General features: G+C 41.3%; 1 long non-coding RNA gene across 2 annotated transcripts; it reads left to right on the forward strand.

The window, feature by feature from the left end:
- The first annotated feature begins 13,680 nt into the window (after positions 1–13,680).
- LOC126940635 (uncharacterized) lies at positions 13,681–15,691 on the forward strand. 2 transcript variants are annotated; one of them, XR_007720848.1, is made up of 3 exons: positions 13,681–13,782; positions 13,984–14,202; positions 15,005–15,691. It is a non-coding gene; the product is annotated as an uncharacterized LOC126940635 (long non-coding RNA). The 2 variants fall into 2 exon arrangements; XR_007720847.1 differs by lacking the exon at positions 15,005–15,691 and adding an exon at positions 14,316–14,889.
- Positions 15,692–17,855: the final 2,164 nt, after the last annotated feature.

Genomic DNA, 17,855 nt, shown 5'->3' on the forward strand with positions numbered 1-17,855 from the left:
TCCCAGCTCTGTCATAAAGAAGTATTGAGAACACATAATTGCCCTCAAAAGATGTCTATTTTATGATAATCATTACCTAAATATTACACACCAGAGACTTGTACTATTAAAGAGGGCTGGAATTACTTATGAAATATTAGCTTTTTACTTAAGCTCTTTGGACCTAATTCATAAAAATTAATTCATGGTTTATAAGAATGTTCTCTATTCTTTAATAGAATACTCTGTAATTCATTAAATTCTTTAATCCCATCACCCTGATCACGTACATTTCAATTTTAGTCCTTCAGAAGGAAAAATAGACTAACTTTTAGTGAGGAGAAGAAACACTGGTGTCAGCACCCAAGACCCACATCTCAAAAAATCATGAAGAAATGTACAGAGTATGGAGAAAACAAAGGTGAAACAGTCAACCCAAATAATGCTGCTTCTCCAATATATTTGTGATTATTTGGGAGTAAACCTAAGCTAAGAAAATGTTAATTTTTGATTAATTGATTTGAGAATATGTGGATGCCTTCTGAGGTTGGAAGTATTATTTCTAGTTTTCCTGGTACAATCCCAGGGTTTCCTAGAATGACATCCCCATGAAGTTTTCAGTGTCTTTAAATTGCTGTCCAGAAGTAGCGTCAGCCCTTGGGGCCCACAGATTGTGGGTCTGTGTATGCCAGTAACTTTGCTCAAGAGTCTTCAGGGAAACAATATTATAAAATGTCATTTATTATTTCTCACAATCATAATGGAGTAATTGTTTGCTCAATGTATTGATTCACATCTGTGTCCACCTCTGGACTGTCGTACCCACAAGGGCAGGCAGGCTTCGTCTGTTCGGTTGACCGCTATATCCTCTAAGCTAAGCACAGTGTTTTCCACATGATACTATTCCAGTCAATATTTTTAAACTGAAAGCCAACATATTTTACTAACTTCATAGTTGTCCAATGAGGATCATTAATATTAATTCAAGTCACAATATGTCTATTGATTTTTCTACTAAAAATAAAGGCTTTTAAAAATGAGGAAAATAATCTCTTGTACACATTCACATTAACCCTATGAGGGAGTAGGATAAATTTTATTTTCTATGTGTTTATAAATAAGGTACTGAGATGCCAGGAAGTGAACATCAACAATCACACAGGAGGGTGAAAAAGTAACTTAGTATCAGCACATGTGGGTTCTCTTTTCAACTTTCACCATTTACTTTGAGCAAGTCACTTAATGCTGGTGTCTTTGTTAGAGACATTATCAAGAACAAGATGACTTCCAAGTCCCTTTCTAATTAAACTACCCTCTTCTATAGAGTACTGTCCTAAGAGATATTCAGAGAAAGAAAAAAGTCAAAGTGTGCCTGGTGTCTGCAGGACATTGCATTTGGGCCTCATGGAGTAGAATCTGATTGTAGGACTGTAAGCACATGGAGAGTTATTTTCTCACAAAACCCAAGTCCTGGGGCAGAAACTCAGCTGGCCCAATTGCTCACCCATGAGCCAGGCATTTACTGCCATGTCCTTAGACGGAGATCCTTATCTTCTTGGTTAAAAGTGGCCACTCCACTTCCAAGCTTCAGTAATAAGTTATGGGTGGAAAGGGAAACTAGAAAAGGCTCTTCCTGGTTGAGTTTTCCACTTTAGTCAATATCATAAAAGCTTTTCTGAAAACCGTACCCCAAAAACTTCCACTTGAATCTCATTGGCCTAAACTGGTTATATGGTCACCTGTGGCTAAAGGGAGTATGAATTTGTAAGTGTGTCATAGTGGACATCGTAGCCTCTTGAACAAAAGCGTGGTTTTCTACCAAAGGAAAAAGGGTAGAATAGATGTCAGCTGGGCAGCCAACAGTTTACCACAAACCGTAGAGTTATGGAGTTCTTTTAGTGAAGAATTTTTCAAGTTTACTTTGAGAGTCCATATCTATGTGCCCCAAGGATCCATACAAAAACAGTTCATAGACGGATTACTGGTAATAAGGAAATCTGGAAACAATTTAACAGGCCAGAAGTGCCCGGACAATTTTTTTTTACAAGAAAAAAACTGCAGTATACTTCATGAAAAAAAGATGCAAAATATTAGCCAATCAAATACAATAATATATAAAAAGAATATTACCACAAACAAGTGGGTTTATTGCAGGAATGCAAGTTTGGTTTAATATTTTAAAAAATCAATCCAACTGAAAAGAACCAAAAACGAAAAAGAAAAAAAATCAATCAATGTAATTTACCATATTAACTATCTAAAGAAGACAACCACATGATCACATCAGTTGATAGAGAAAAATACAGAGCTCTCCATGGAAAATACACGATTAGTGGGATGCAGAACCCAGGACCTAGAGGGCTGACTTTGTGACTTTTTGTGTTTGAGATTCTGCAGGCTTGACTGTGAGATTTGAGCATTGTCAGATTTTGATATTCATGGGGGCCCTGAAACCAACAGCCCCAAAATACTGAGGGACAACTGTTCATGACAAAACTCCACATCCATTTACAATTTAAAAAGAAAAAAAAAAAAGTCTCCTAGCAGACTAGAAATAGAAAGGAATGTCTGATAAAGGACACCTACCCAAAACAAACGAACCAAAAAAACACACCAAAAAATCAAAAAGAATGAAACTTTAGCTAATATTGCACTTCATGAGGAAGACTGAATACTTCCCCCCTAAAAAGCAGCCACAGGGCAACGATGTAGCAAGGATGTCTCGCAATGCTCTTCAGTATCACACTGAAAGTCTTACCCAGCCCAAAGCGGTAAGGAAAAGAAATATAAGGCATACAGAGTGAGAAGGATAAAGTAAAATTATACTTATTTGCAGATGATGTGATTTGAAGCTGGGAATATTTTCTCCAAAATGGACAGGTACAATATATAAAAGTATATTCTTAAGGAAAAATGGGATCTTGACTCCCCTGGAAGTCATCTTTTAGAATTTATTTTAAGTCTTTCTTATGTTATTATATGAAGGTCTGTATCTTATGTAAATGACAATATGGTATCCCAATATACATTTTTTGTACATTGTGCAATAATAGATATTTGGATTGATTCTAATTTTTGTACCATTACAAACAGTTACTGCAAGTTATATATTCTCTTTTATGCAATTGCACAAGAGTTTCTATAGAATCATCCCTAGAATTGGAATAGACAAAATAGTTCAGTTATGAACATTTTAAGTTGTATTAGATTATTCTTCAAATTACTCTTTTAACCTCTTGTACTAATTTGCATACCTGCCAAGAGTATATGAGAGTGTCTGTTTCCCCAAACCCACAATAAAGAATGATCAAACTTATGGATTAATATTTACCTTTTCATCTAAAAAAATGTCATTTGTATTGACTTAGATTTTGTGAGGTTTGGCATATTTATGTTGTGTATTTTTATTTCTTGCTTTCCATGCCTGCTCATATCACTTGCCCATTCTTCTGTTGGAGGTTTTATCACACAGTTTTAAAACCTCTTTGCATATCATAAACAGTCATTGTTCCCTATCATGTTTCAATGTTGGTTTCTAGTTTGCCTTTTGTATTTTGACACTGTAGTGGTTTTGTAATGGAATTTAAATTTTTGGTTGAGTCTAATCGATCGCATCTTTTATGACTTCCAATTTTGACGTCTTGTTTAAATTGTCTTTTCCTTACTCAGATACGTTTTCCAAAAACAACTGTGAACACACCTCACAGTTAACGTTAATAGTCTGCACGATCTTTGCACGGGCACACCTGGGAAACCCTCCGTTTCCCTGACGTTAGTACAATTATCTCCAGGACCTGGAGGACAGAATCAGCAAACTGAGTTGGTTAGCTTAATATATTTTTTTGTTTTCAGTTTAGAGTGCTGGCTTGCATGTTATTTTTACCACAAGGGCTTTCTGCTCCTCCCAGGGAGTCTAGACTTGACCCTGGCTCAGTTGAAGACCCCCAGAGTAGATGAGAAAGTGGATATTTCCACAATTTAAGCTAACAGAACTATTAGACTCTAATATCAACAGATCAAGTAAGCAGAGGGCATTCTTATTGTACTCGTACACTATCTCACATATGATCTTTGTCTCTGCTCCACAAAGCCCATTAAATAGACTTTTTACCAGTTGGAGACCATTTCATCTCTTGGTATAGAATTCCACAGCCTCTGAAGCAGCCAAGGATAGCAAGTGCAAAAACGCAACTTCATTTACGTATGGCTATAGGTTGTGTGTCGTGTGTGTGTGTACATATGTATGTGTGTGTATGTATGTATGGTACCTACATATGTGTGTTTGTGTATTATTAGCCCTTCTCTTATTTTCAGTGAGCTTTTAATTGTGTAAAGATCCTTGATAAGGTCTTTGTTCATCAGAGAACGGAATAATTTGGACAGGAATAATTGAATCATAGACCACCATCAAACAAAACTTCCGTTATGTACCACAGGGAAATTTTGTTTTTTATTTCTTCGTAGCAGCATAATCATAGTCCAGCTTCTCAAAAGTCAACCTGCAGCTGCTTGTACTCAGGCATAGCACTGGGAGTCTATCTCAGCCACCATGGCTTTAAAGAACCCTACAGGAAAGGAACTTAAAGTTCATGGGTCAAAGTGTCCAGATTCTAAACAAAGTTAAGGTTTTCTTTCTGCTTCAGCCTAGCAGGGGTGTATTTCCCATGAGAGGTTTGTTTTTTTAACAATGGTCTTCGTAACTGATCATCTAATAAAGAATTAGTAACATCTCCCCAGGAAGTGTTAAATTAGTGCAAATGATTGTGTCCTAAATGGGTGGACCACATAACAAACTTCTCCCCCTTCTCCCGTTCTTCAAGAAGGAACACAGTAGGATTCAGGGAAAAAATAATAATTTGTGATGAGCATTTACCACATGAAAACACTTTACAGTTGTTATTTTTAAAGTCACAAGCTTTCAAGAGGAAAGACGTGTTTTTCTTAGGAAAGATTAACAGTAAGATGCTAGGCCTATGATGGCCAAAGAGAACATTCTCTGGGATTACATCATTGCTTCTTCATATTTAGGGATGCAGGGAACTTCCCAGAATTTATTTGGAAAAGAGTGTAAAAGCTAAGAAATTAAAGTTCTTTGAGGTATATTAGAAAATCATTTATTTAAAGGAGGGAAACCACTGTAAATGAATGATATTGTTATTTTGATCCTTAGGAAGAAAACTAGTTATCAACAACAAAGAAATATGAATTTTTAAAAAGGCTGTATGTCTAATTAGTTTGAAACTAATTTAGTTTGTAGCTTAAAACTAAAACTATTAGTGAATTTAATGGTGGTTCTACCCACTGACGAATGACTGGGAAAGTCAAACACATTCCATTAGCTATGATAACTCTGGGTTAGAACCTTGGGTTAACGAGAATAATTTTAGTTTATCCTTTATTTATTCAGAATCTACATAGTAATCCTGTATATATTCACATGGTTTAACATGTAATTAAAACAAGTATATATTAATCCTCTCATACTAAATGTTTTTCCATAAACAGGTAATGATAGCAGATTGAAATGTACATGAGCAAGATCTGAATATCTTTCAAAGAGTTAAGCCAATGGCAGATGACAACCTTGCAACATGGTGAGGAAAAGTCCTTTCCACTTTCTGTGACTATCGGTGCATGTCACATTAGAGATTATTTTATTTAAGAAGTTTCTTGCATGTTGCCAGGATTGGTGCCAAAACGTGTAGTCTGTCATCTCCCCAGGGGTCACCTGGAGACCTAGGTTCTTCAGGCCCCTCCCAGACAGGTGAAGGTCAACAACAAGGACAATTTCTGAAAGAGGGGGGACTGCTCCCTCAAATTTTCCCCACCCTGCAGAGCCTGCCCCATAAACTCATGCACACACAGCCAGTTTTTTGGGTTTTTTGTTTGTTTGTTTGTTTGTTTGTTTGAGACGGAGTCTCGCTCTGTCGCCCAGGCTGGAGTGCAGTGGCGCGATCTCAGCTCACTGCAAGCTCCGCCTCCCGGGTTCCCGCCATTCTCCTGTCTCAGCCTCCCGAGTAGCTGGGACTACAGGCGCCGCCATCATGCCCGGCTAGTTTTTTTATTTTCATTTTTAGTAGAGACGGGGTTTCTCCGTGTTAGCCAGGATGGTCTCGATCTCCTGACCTCGTGATCTGCCCGCCTCAGCCTCCCAAAGTGCTGGGATTACAGGCGTGAGTCACCGCGCCCGGCCCACACAGCCAGTTTTTACGTGGAAAATCAGTGTTCATGATCCAGTTGCAGCAAAAACGAAAAAGATCTTTGGTATTTTCTCAAGCCACCAATTGAGAGTCAACTCAATATAGAGAAAAAGAAAAAGAAAACCTGAAAAGAGAGCATGTTGGCTCTTAGAGGAAGAATTCCGGATGACAGAAGCTCCCCTGAGAATGCGCTTTGAAGGGAAATAGATGTGGGAAGAGTATCTCTCTAAGTCAGGCTGAAGATTTGCCAATCCTCAGGCTTACAGGAAAGGAAACTCAGCACCGCTGAGAGCTGAGGACTCAAAGCAACTTTTGTTTCTTATCCAATAACGCCCCTAATGTGGTCTTAAGGTTGTCAATTATGGCTTGTTGCAGGTACAATTTCAGAATGTTACTATTGTGCATAAATGAAATAACAGAACTGGTTAATAACAAAAGCACATGCTTTTTGGTAACTGATAAAATCATACAAAACACTTTAAAAATTGAAACATATTCCTTGCCTACTTCTACTTACAATTCCAGAAATACTCTCTTTATTAATACCAAAAGATAAGAAATCAACTTTCATCTTAATGATTTTAAGTATAATTAATGATTTTAAAGTATAATTCTTAAAGGGCCAATATCTGTGTTCAGGAAAAGATGATAATAGCCAAAATATATTTGTTATTCTTACCGTAAAAAAAAAATTAGTTCTGATTGTGATCACAACTATTCTAACTTGTGATTTTTAAAAGACATTTTAAAGCTATACTTCATTGTTAAACATGTCAAATTTGTATCTGTTTCATTGTATATATTAATTTAATTGATGAAAAATCTTTCACAACATTATCTCAGTTACATAAATGATAGAAAAATGGAAGCAAGCTGCCTTAAACAATGTAAGTGTACTAAAAAACAGAATTTCCCACCAGATTCTCAAATATCTCCTGCCATGAAAGGACGGTTGTGTTAGTCTGAAGATTCTATGGGGCCAGGATCAATAAGCCACAAGCACTGCAGGAAGCCAGTAGATTTCCAGATCTTTCTTCTTGGTCATTCCTGACTCACCCTCCCTGGAGCTGCCCTTTTGTTTCTCACCCTCAAATCACAGCCTCTTATTATTGTCCTCTTTTTCCTTAAAAAAGTAAATCAAGATCTTATTATATACCTGTGAAACCCATTTGACAAAAAAAAACAAAAACAAAAACAAAAAATGGAGAAGGTCATCTATTCTCCCACATGCCATGAAGAATCGCCATATGCATTAGAAATGGCCAGAGTCAGGGTGCAGACAGCAGGTGGACATAGATTTCCCATTCAATGGGCTTGGAAAAACCACAGGCTGCTTTCCATGTAATCTGCACCAGCACCAACACTGCTAGCTTGTTGTGCGTTTTGGTGCTAGAAAATCATACAGTGGCACCCACACCTGCCAGTGAGGTATCCTTTTCTCTAGTCTGCCTATTTTTGAGATGTTATATTTCTTGACAATACCAAATCAATAAACCTAATTTACAGCAACATACCACATTACAGCATTTTCTATCACACTGCCAAGAAGCAGCAGTCTAAAATCTTGACAATTTAAACCACATACCAACTCCTGACATTTAGATCTTTTCTAGTAAAAAATATAATACATTTTTTATGTAGAATACAACTTCTGTCTTCCCTGCTTCTGGCAATAGCAACATCACATCAAACAGTCCTTTAGATTTAAAATGCTGTAGCTCACACCTTCCTTAGGTCCTTTCTTCTTCTGTGTACCTCTTTCTTACCAGGCACCAAGTTTGATGACTTCTTCATAACATCTTCCATTCTGTTTCCAGTGGCTTTATCTTTCTCCAGTGATCAGTCATTTCAGACCCAGATTATCAATCTTTTTCTTATTTTCCTTACTACCTCTCATCTCCACCAACTCTAATTCATTCTACTTAAATAGCACCTGATTGGTCTTCAAAAAATCGTAATTTTTCATTTCACTCACCCAAAGCTTTCAAAGGTTGATTCCCACTGCTTTAAACTGGCTTTCCCATTCCTCCAGCCTCTCTAGTCCAGCTTTTCAAGAGGCTCTCTCACCTCTCTACAGGTGCAGTGAAAGACTGGACTACTCATACACCCTCAAACACGCCGCACAGAGGCCTCACACCACGCTTTCTTCATATACCGCTCTGATGGGAAGATGCTTCCCATCCCTCCGTACTTATCAAAGTCATACAAGTCCTCCCAGGCTCATCTCAAATGCAGCCTCCTCCATAAAGCTCCCACATATTCCTGCCTGCAAGGATTCCTCTCTCCTCTGAATGTCTCTGTCTACTTTCTCTCTGGATTTAATCTGTGCATTCTGATGCATCCTTTGTATATGTTTATTATCCATTCATATACATACACATACAGATACAGATGCATAAGAATCTGTATAAATAGGTACACATATATTTTCTTTATGTAATTGCTATCATAATAAATATTGTTATGTGACTTGCCTCTTTCTACACTACCATATATGTTGGAGATCTGACCCTATGACACCTGGAGGATACTGGGTGTTTATTTCTTTTCTGTACATCTCTATTTTTCAATTTTTCTTGCATTTTACATTTTAATCTATTTATTTATTTAGTTAGTTAGTTATTTTGAGATCAGGTTATGAAACTGGCTAATTTTTGTAGTTTGAGTAGAGACAAGGTTGGCAAAACTGGTCCTGAACTCCTGGGCTCAAGAGATCCATCCTCCCTCGGCCTCCCAAAGTGCTGGGACTAGAGGCATGAGCCACTGCGCCTGGCCCAAATTTTCAACAATAATCACATATATACTTTGTAATGGTGCATGCAAAAAACGTCATTCGCAGACCATAAAAACAAGCAGATAGAGAAGATGTCAACATAAGGGATCATGTTCTCAACTTTCTATCTAGTAGGGAAAAAAAGATCATTTTTAACAATTATAAAAATAGATAACGGAGAGCACAGATAGCTTATCCACAACAATAATCACGATTTTGTTCAAAATATACTTAAGGGCCTACTAGGCTCAAAGCACTCTGATGCTTAAGTGCAAAAATGAATTAGCACCAATCCCCCCCTCAGAGTGGCAGTTTATACAAGTTTGCAGTAGGGCTCTTATGCATACTGTGTTTCTTTCCTTGAAGCTCCCTTTACAAAGCAAAGACGTCTTTTCAAAGAAATTCATTTGACAGCAAGGCCAACCTATTAACCATGATGTTATAGACAAGAGTCTATTGTTATGCAACGTATTTAATTGCTTGATTTTAATATTTAAAAAATGCTATTTTAGGTGCTTTTGAACTTTCAAAGCACTTTCATAACTATTACCCCATGTTACATTCTCAATAGCCCTTGTGGTAAGTTAGGCGTCCTCCTTCCGTAGACAGGAAACAGACCCAGGTGGCCACGTGCCCTTGCCTTAACTCACCCAGCTAGCAAGGCAGCAAAGGAGAGCTCCCGGCTTCTAATTGTATGCCTTTCCCCCGAACCAAGCCAAGGAATGAAACTTATTTTTTGACAAGAAACATTTAGTCCCGGTCCCAGAATGAATTTTAACAACAAAACTATGTTATAAATAAGTTGCATGGTGACAGCCTGGGGTACAGTGAACTCTATTTTATGGCCAAGACCATGTGGCACACACTGAGCATTCTAGTCCATCTTTTCCATGACTAACCTGACCTGGGTAGCTATGAACCAGGAAAGAGATTTGTCCAAGCACATTCCACTTGACAAGCACAGATAAATTTATTCAATTGCCTATATTCTAAAACTATCCAAGTAACAACACCATCACATAAATAAAAGACATCAGGTTGGTAACAAACCTGTAAGTTCAGACACACGTAATGTTAAAAAAAAAAATACTGATTTTCCTATCTGATCAAATGCTGAGATTGAGTGGGGGTAGGGGACACTCACACAAAAAGGACCATCTGTTACTTATTTAAGCCATCCTTAGACAAGAATATATTACTTTTCAGAGAGAAAAATATTGTTCTTTCCAGAGGAATAGGAATGTGATATAAACAATGAGATGAGATAAAGCTGTTTATATCAAAGGGTGAATCAGATTATAACACTGAAAAATAGTACACATTTCCTGTTATTGCTGCTATAAGTAAAACAGTATTTGAAAGACAAATTACCATGTTACTATTCTTGAAAATCCCAGGCTCTCCTATAAGTAATGACATTTTGGTACACATGAGACTAACCAAGAGCAGACATATCTCTATCTACATAATTTAAGGAGGAAAAAAATCAATCTTTTCTCCTTCAAGAAAGAGAATACTTTTTTCTTTAAAACTTAAAGAACCAAGAAAAGTTTATATTTAAGACAAACAAAAACTGCAAATAGCGCAGGGAAGATATGAGTGGCAAGCATGCTCCCTGTGGGACTGAAGTGCAGGCTAGTTCTAGAGACAATGTTCTGGGTCATAAATAGCAGACAGGAAACAGACGGTCCCCAGACTTGAAGTGCCTGCAGCAGCTCACAAGCCCCGAGGGACCTCTGCAACCACAGCTTCAGTGACACGGAGGGCAAGGAGGAGTCACAGCCTCACCTGCGCCAGGTGGCAAAGCACCTTTCTAGTGTGAATCTCACACACACACACACACACACACACAGCTGGCCCTCCTCACCCATCCTGCCACCAGTTCTCGCATGTGGACCAGTGTACCCATGGAAGCCATCCTGGCTCCCAGCGTGAACAGACACCAGGCCCTATCTCAGCAAGGGTCAGGAGCAGGTCCCTGCTCACCTGACCTCACCTCTTAGCAACTCTCATTTTCCAAATGACAGAGGCAATGGCAGCTACAAGCCTGGGGCATCTGCTCTTCTCTAAATCCAGCGAGAAGCTGATCAAAGTCCCCTTCTCACCTGCTGCCTACCAGGATAACATGTGTGTCCCCACGCTCAGAATGACAAGCAAGCAGCCAAAACCACCTTGAATGAAGCCAAACACAGAGCCTACCCACTAACCACTGTCCCCATGTGCCCTAGGCAGAGGGGCTTCCCAGGACAGAGGGACTTCCACGCCTAACACAGGAAAGTCCCAGGCAAACCAGGGCTGTTAGTCACCCTTTGAATGTGTTCTCTGGGCCTCATTTCCTTATGTCTGCTCACCTGTAGGCCCCGCCCCAAGAGGCTGCTTTGGGAAGCCCTGGGCCGTCAGGGTCTGATGCGCTTTTCTTTGAAAGTCCTTAACCCCTGAAGAGTGGTCTGAATGGTTACAGTTGCTTTGCATACATCTTAAATAAGAAAATCCATTCATGTGGTCTAGAAAGGAAGCAATAATTCTCTTTTCTGGCTGGATTGTAGTTTCTGGGGTTTTTTGTTTTTTTTTTTTCCTTTGAAGACAGGGTCTCACTGTGTCGCCCAGGCTGGAGTACGGTGCTGCAATCATAGCTTACTGAATCTTCTACCTCTTGAGTTCAAACAATCCTCGAGCCTCAGTTGACCAAGTAGCTGGGATTACAGGCACACGTCACCACAGCAAGCTAATTTTTACGTTTTTGTAAAGACAGGGTCTCACTCTGCTGCCCAGGCTGGTCTTGAACTCATGGGCTCAAGTGGTTCTGCCATGTCAGCCTCACAAGTGCTGGGATTACAGGCGTGAGGCACCATGCCTGGCCTAGGAATAGATATTAATCAGTGCTTCTCATTTGGCCACGTCTGGAGACCCTTCTGGTTGCCACTGTAGGAGAAGCGGTGCTCACGACATGTCCTGGGTAGAGCCAGGGTGCCGCTGTGCCTCGCACGGTGCCTGAAGCAGCCCCCACAGCAGTGCATTACCTGGCCCACAACGTCCATCGCGCTGAGGTTGAGAGACCCTGGTCTATGTTAACCCTGGGACAGGATCACCAACAAGTTAAGGAGGAGTCAGCTGAGAGCCTCATTCGGTGGCCAGAGGTCTCCCTAAGGGTCCCTCAGCGGACACGCTTCCCTAGCACCTCTGTGTGGCAGGGCAGGCCGGCTGTCCCAAAATGAGCTATGAGGGTGAGGCTTCTCCTTGGACTTTCCTTCTCCTTCTCCATTCTTCCCTCCCAGCAGGCCGGACCCCAGCGCTCGCCTCTTCCTGCCAGGACGCTATGGGTTTGGGTGAAACCCCGTGCACGGATAGCAGAGGTGCTCTCCCTTTCCGCCTGGTATTGCTTTCCCAGGGAGACGTGAAGAGGAGAGGAGGACCCGAGTTCAAGCAGGGAGGGGATTCAGAGGGCAGCCATTCACCGAGGCCCCTCCAGCCCCAGCCCTGGGAGCCAGTCCCGGGGGTGCCGCCTTTCACTAAGGGATTCCCGATTCCGCTCCCTCCGGACGCAGGGAGGGTGAGCAGGGGACACGCAGCCTTCCGCTTCCCAGTTTTCTTTGTGTGACTTCTGTCTCCCTCTCTTCAGGAACCAACAAAAGGCAAATGAATTCATTAAGGAGATCAACACCTGCCATTTGCCTTTCTTTTTTCTTTTTTCTTTTTTTTTTTTTTTGAGACGGAGTCTCGCGCTGTCTCCCAGGCTGGAGTGCGGCGGCGCGAACTCGGCTCACTGCAAGCTCCGCCCCCCGGGTTCCCGCCATTCTCCTGCCTCAGCCTCCCGAGTAGCTGGGACTACAGGCGCCGCCACCTCGCCCGGCTAGTTTTTTGTATTTTTTAGTAGAGACGGGGTTTCACCGTGTTAGCCAGGATGGTCTCGATCTCCTGACCTCGTGATCTACCCGCCTCGGCCTCCCAAAGTGCCGGGATTACAAGCATGAGCCACCGTGCCCAGTCACATTTGCTTTTCTTTCTTTCTTTTTTCCAATCTTTTTTTTTCAGATGGGGTCTCACTCTGTCAACTAGGCTGGAGTGCAGTGGCCCGTTATCGGCTCAGTGCAACCTCTGCCTCCCGGGTTCAAGTGATTCTCCTGTCTCAGCCTCCTAAGTAGCTGGAATTACAGGCATGAGCCACCAAACTCGGCTAATTTTTGTAGAGAGGGGTTTAGCCACGTTCACCAGGCTGGTCTTGAACTCCTGGCCTCAAGTGATCTACCCACCTCAGCCTCCCAAAGTGCTGGGATTACAAATAGGAGTCCCTGTGCCCGGCTGCATGTGCCTTTCTTTAAGGCCATTATTTAGGACTCAAGAGAGAGACGTCATGAGAAAAGGTGAGGGAATTATGGGGGAGACTGGAGAAGAGGGTAGGCAAGGTTTGGAGATGTGGCTTTGTTCATTAGTCACCAGCCTGAGTAGCACATCAGTGCTTTCAAGTTAAAGGTAGGAAATGGAAGATAATGTATCCTGTTGAATCTATAGGGATAATTAACAGATAATTTAAAATATAATGACCCAAATTGGGACTGAGGAAACACGTTGGCATTAACCTCCTTGCCTGGAGAGAAGGTGCCGGGAGAGCTCGCGGTCCGGTTTGCCACTTATTTAAGACTCCACCTCCACTCGTTCCTAACGCACTGAGAAATCAGCTCATTATTGACTCAGAGGGATGAGCGCCAGGTCCTGACTCACCCGTAACTACTTCCTGCAGAAATCTTCCAGCCCTGTTAGAAATGCCTCAGCCAAGGGGACTCATCTCCTCAAACCTGGGGGACCAAGACCTATGAGAGGTCACAGCCTGAGGTGATGGAAGTGCCATGTGCACAAGGTTGATTTGGTGGCTCTAATCCTTATAATATAAAAGCTTGCTTCTTAGCATAGTTCTTGCAGTGTGAATTTTAGAGACATATAACGGAGAGGAGTAGGGAAATAAAGACCTGTCTGGTCCTCCCCCACTTCCCTAATCCATCTGTCTCCCTTGCTACGTCTCTAAACTTTCTCCAGCCAGGACATCAGAGGTACCCAGACACTGTTATGAAACTCCACATGTGTCCCTGGTGGACGCTGCTGGACCCAGCATGCACACCTCTCTGCTGAGAGTCACCCTGGATGAACCACCGTTGGCCAGCGGGGAGCATGTTGCAGCTTTCCCACGCAGTGGATGAGAACCAAGGTTACGACCATTGTGTGGGAGGCGTCTGTGTAGCAATTGCTGGAATCACTGTGAGTAGTCCGTGTCACATGTGTCTCCTCTGATCTTTCAACGTCTCTTCTTCCCTCTCCACTCCCACTGTCTAACTTTATTCCTCTTTTTTTCTACCCCTTTCAGGAGACAGTGTGGCAAAGACAGCGTGGGAAAGAAGACGCATTCTGAAGTCACCCCTATTTGTGTTAAATGATCACTTTAACTACTGCTACAGAAGGAATGTTTATGTCCCCCACCCAAATTCATATGCTAAGACCTAATAGCCAATAAGATAGTATGAATAGATGGGGCCTTTGGGAGGTGAGTGGCTCATGAGGGCAGATTCCTCAAAATCACGTAAGTGCCCTAATAAAAGGGGCCCCAGAAAGACCCCTTGAACTGTCCACAATGTGAAGTGGAGAACACAGCGAGAAGGCCACCTGCAAGTCAGAACGTGGGCCCTCGTCAGAACCTAATTGTGCTGGCACCCTGATCCTGGACTTCCAGCCTCCAGAATGACGTCAAATGTTTTTCCTGAGCCATCCACTTCAAAGTATTCTGTCATAGCTCTCCAAATAGACTAAGACATCTACTTAACGTTGGTCAAATGTTTAACCTTAGAGTCCACACCTGTGAAATGGTGACGGTAACACTGTGTATTTCCTACATTATGATCAGGATTAATAAATGTAATTAATTAATCAGAAATTAGTAATTTCTCATTAATTCTAGGGTGCTTGATACTGGATTGAGGCTTATTTAATATTTGGGTCTCTTTTTTTTTTTTTTTTTTTTCTCTTTCTTTCTGCTTTTCCTCTTTCCCTTTTCCTATTGAAATAGAATGCAGAGGACAAAGCAAGCAAACAAAAAAACTTCTGGAAGAATCACAGAGTTTTAGACCTAGAAAAAAACTGAAAAATCATCCATTCACTCTCCTCATTTTACAGATGAGGGCATCGAGCCTCAGAGAAATGAAACCTGCCCAAGACCACACAGCAAGTGAGTGGGGGACTCATGACCCAAGACACTTCTTCCAGGCTTCATTCTACCACATCACGCTGCAGAAAACCCAGCAGATGGGAAGAGATGAGGCATGTGGTTGCCATTTCTGTATTACATCCAATTCATATTTCATTTAGAAAATGTATTTCTAGAACTTGTTAAAAAACCTGAATGATTTTGATTGAAGTTTTTCAAAACTAGGATTACTATGCTTCTAATGGATATCAAGTTCAAATTGTTAACATATTTTGCCTTAGTTTGCCACTCCCCTCAAACTATCCAAAGTATTGAATGCCCAGGTTCCCTGTTTGGGAAAGCCCAAGGATCTGTGCACACTCTGGGCTACTCTTGCCCAGCTCCCAACTGGCGCGCTGGACCTGGCCTAATGCTGCTCCCTGCTGCTGCCCAGCTCTTCTGCTCTACCCGCGACATTGTACCCAGTTAATCATTAGGGCCCTTGTCTCAGTACAATTCCATAATATAATTCGATCAAATAATCCATGCTAACAAAAGTCTAGAATGGAAGGTGCCTGCTATGGTTTGAATATTTGTCCCCTCCCAAATTCATGTTGAAATTTAAGCTGTATTAGAAAGTGGGACTTTTAAGAGGTGATAAGGCCATGCAGGCCCCCCTCATGGTTCGGATTTGTGCTGGTATAAAGGGGTGAGTTTAGTTCCCCCGCCTCTCTCTCACCTTCTCACCTTCTGCCATGTAATGATGCAGCAAGAAGTTCTCTCGCCAGATGGTCGCACCTTACTATTGGCCTTCCCAGCTTTGGGGGCTATAAACCAATACGTTTCTGCTCACTGTAAATTACCTGGTTTCAGATATTCTGTTATAGCAGCACACAACAGACTAAGACACTGTTCAACTCACTCCTCACAATCCTGTGTTGTCCTAGGAAAAACTGTGTAATTTAACAATGACTCTTTAGAGACAACATCCCTCTTCTATCTCTCAGAAAGAGGCTTTCTCAGTAGAAGAAGAGGAGGAGGATATTGGGTGGGGGAGAGGCCTGGGAGTACTTTGTTTTTTCCCATTGGTATGGCCATGAGGTCCCTCTGTTTGCAGCACCTCGGCCTCTGCCTGTCTACTCCTGAGTTGGGCCCTGTGGTCATGAATTCTTTCATCAAATACCTATTCCTAAAAACAAGCATGCATGAGTAACTATGAGACAATTGCAATGACGCAAGTGTATGTGACTTATCTCATCTACCCAGTGTGACAGCTTGACACTCAAGGGTGAGATTTTCACCATCGATTCCCAGAACAAAGAATTTAGAGTAATGACCATTTATGTATGGGTGGCCCTGTGGTGTCTCTGACAACACCCCTTGTTTGACCAAATTCTCAGACTCAAAAAGACGACATTGGCTCCGCGTGCTTTCTGGCCTCAGAGAACCTGCAATACCAAAGTTTCACATTTTGGGGACTACCTCCTCATCCATGTAAGTACAGTTCTGAAAATTATTGTAAAATGTGTTATACAAAGAATGGGATAATTTATTGCTATAAATTATCAAACAAGCTAATCAAATTATGCATTCACTCATTCATTTTTTGCAATCATTCATAACACAGATGTACAAAGGAATATCTATGGATTTTTGGGGTTGCAAAAAACAGAATCTTAGCTCCACCACTTACCAGTTTAATAATCTGGCCCTAGGAAAGTTACTTAACAATCTGATCCTCAGTACCTATCATCACTTGAAAAAAAATGGGAAAATAATACCAACCTCTTAGCTTAGTTGTAAAGATTCAGTAAAATAATGCATGCATGTGCCTAAAACAAAACAGTCACAGAATGGAGGTAGGAGCCATACCGTAGATTCCAACATAATGGTGTCAATCAGCAAAGTTCATCAGATCAAGGCACAGACTGCCAATTATGCATCATGCTGGCATTTGATGTCTAGAAATCTATCTTCCTCTTACAGGAAGCTTTCCTCTTAATCTGTACTTTGCTCATGTTCAACATTTTGGCATTTTTCTAAGTTCCCCAACCTTAGGGCTCTTCTGTTTTCCCACTTAATGTTGGACTAATGAACCATTGCTGGGGCCAATGTCCCATTGTCTTCAGCAAAGTGAGTCCCCCCATGAGCCTAAGCTCCTAGGAAAAAAGTTGGTTTTGGCTGCAAAGGGTGTATGACAGCAGCTGAACCAGGCAGTGCAATATTCATGGGGCTTTTTACTTAGTGGAACTTGAGAGTAAATTTAAAAGACAATTTACTTCTACCTTTCTCATTTTCAAGAACAAATGAGGCCCAGAAAGGTAGGGGATTTGCCAGAATGAGACAGCTCTTAAGTTGCTAGATCTATCCCTACTCGTGACTCAGATTAAACAGTTGCTTAGGAGACCCCAAAATCATCTCTGCATTTCAGAAGATTAAGTGCTTGTATAGACAATATCACATATTACACTACAGCAATTTAATGATTTCCTGATGATATATGATAGGCCCCAGATTATCACTAAAAGGTATTTTAAATTTTGACAACTGACACAATTTGGGAGCCAACAGCAACTCTTGGAATTGGAGTCTAGTTAGCACATGCCTGGCTGGAAGCCACAAGGTGACATACTCCAGTGGCTTCTAAACTGTCTGTGTCACTAGCAGTCCCCACGATTGCATGGCTCAGAGATTGAATGAGGAGGTATCAAAGAGTTTGCCCCACGTCCATCTG

Source organism: Macaca thibetana, chromosome 17 (genome assembly GCF_024542745.1).
Source record: "Macaca thibetana thibetana isolate TM-01 chromosome 17, ASM2454274v1, whole genome shotgun sequence".
Classification (NCBI taxonomy): Eukaryota; Metazoa; Chordata; class Mammalia; order Primates; family Cercopithecidae; genus Macaca; species Macaca thibetana.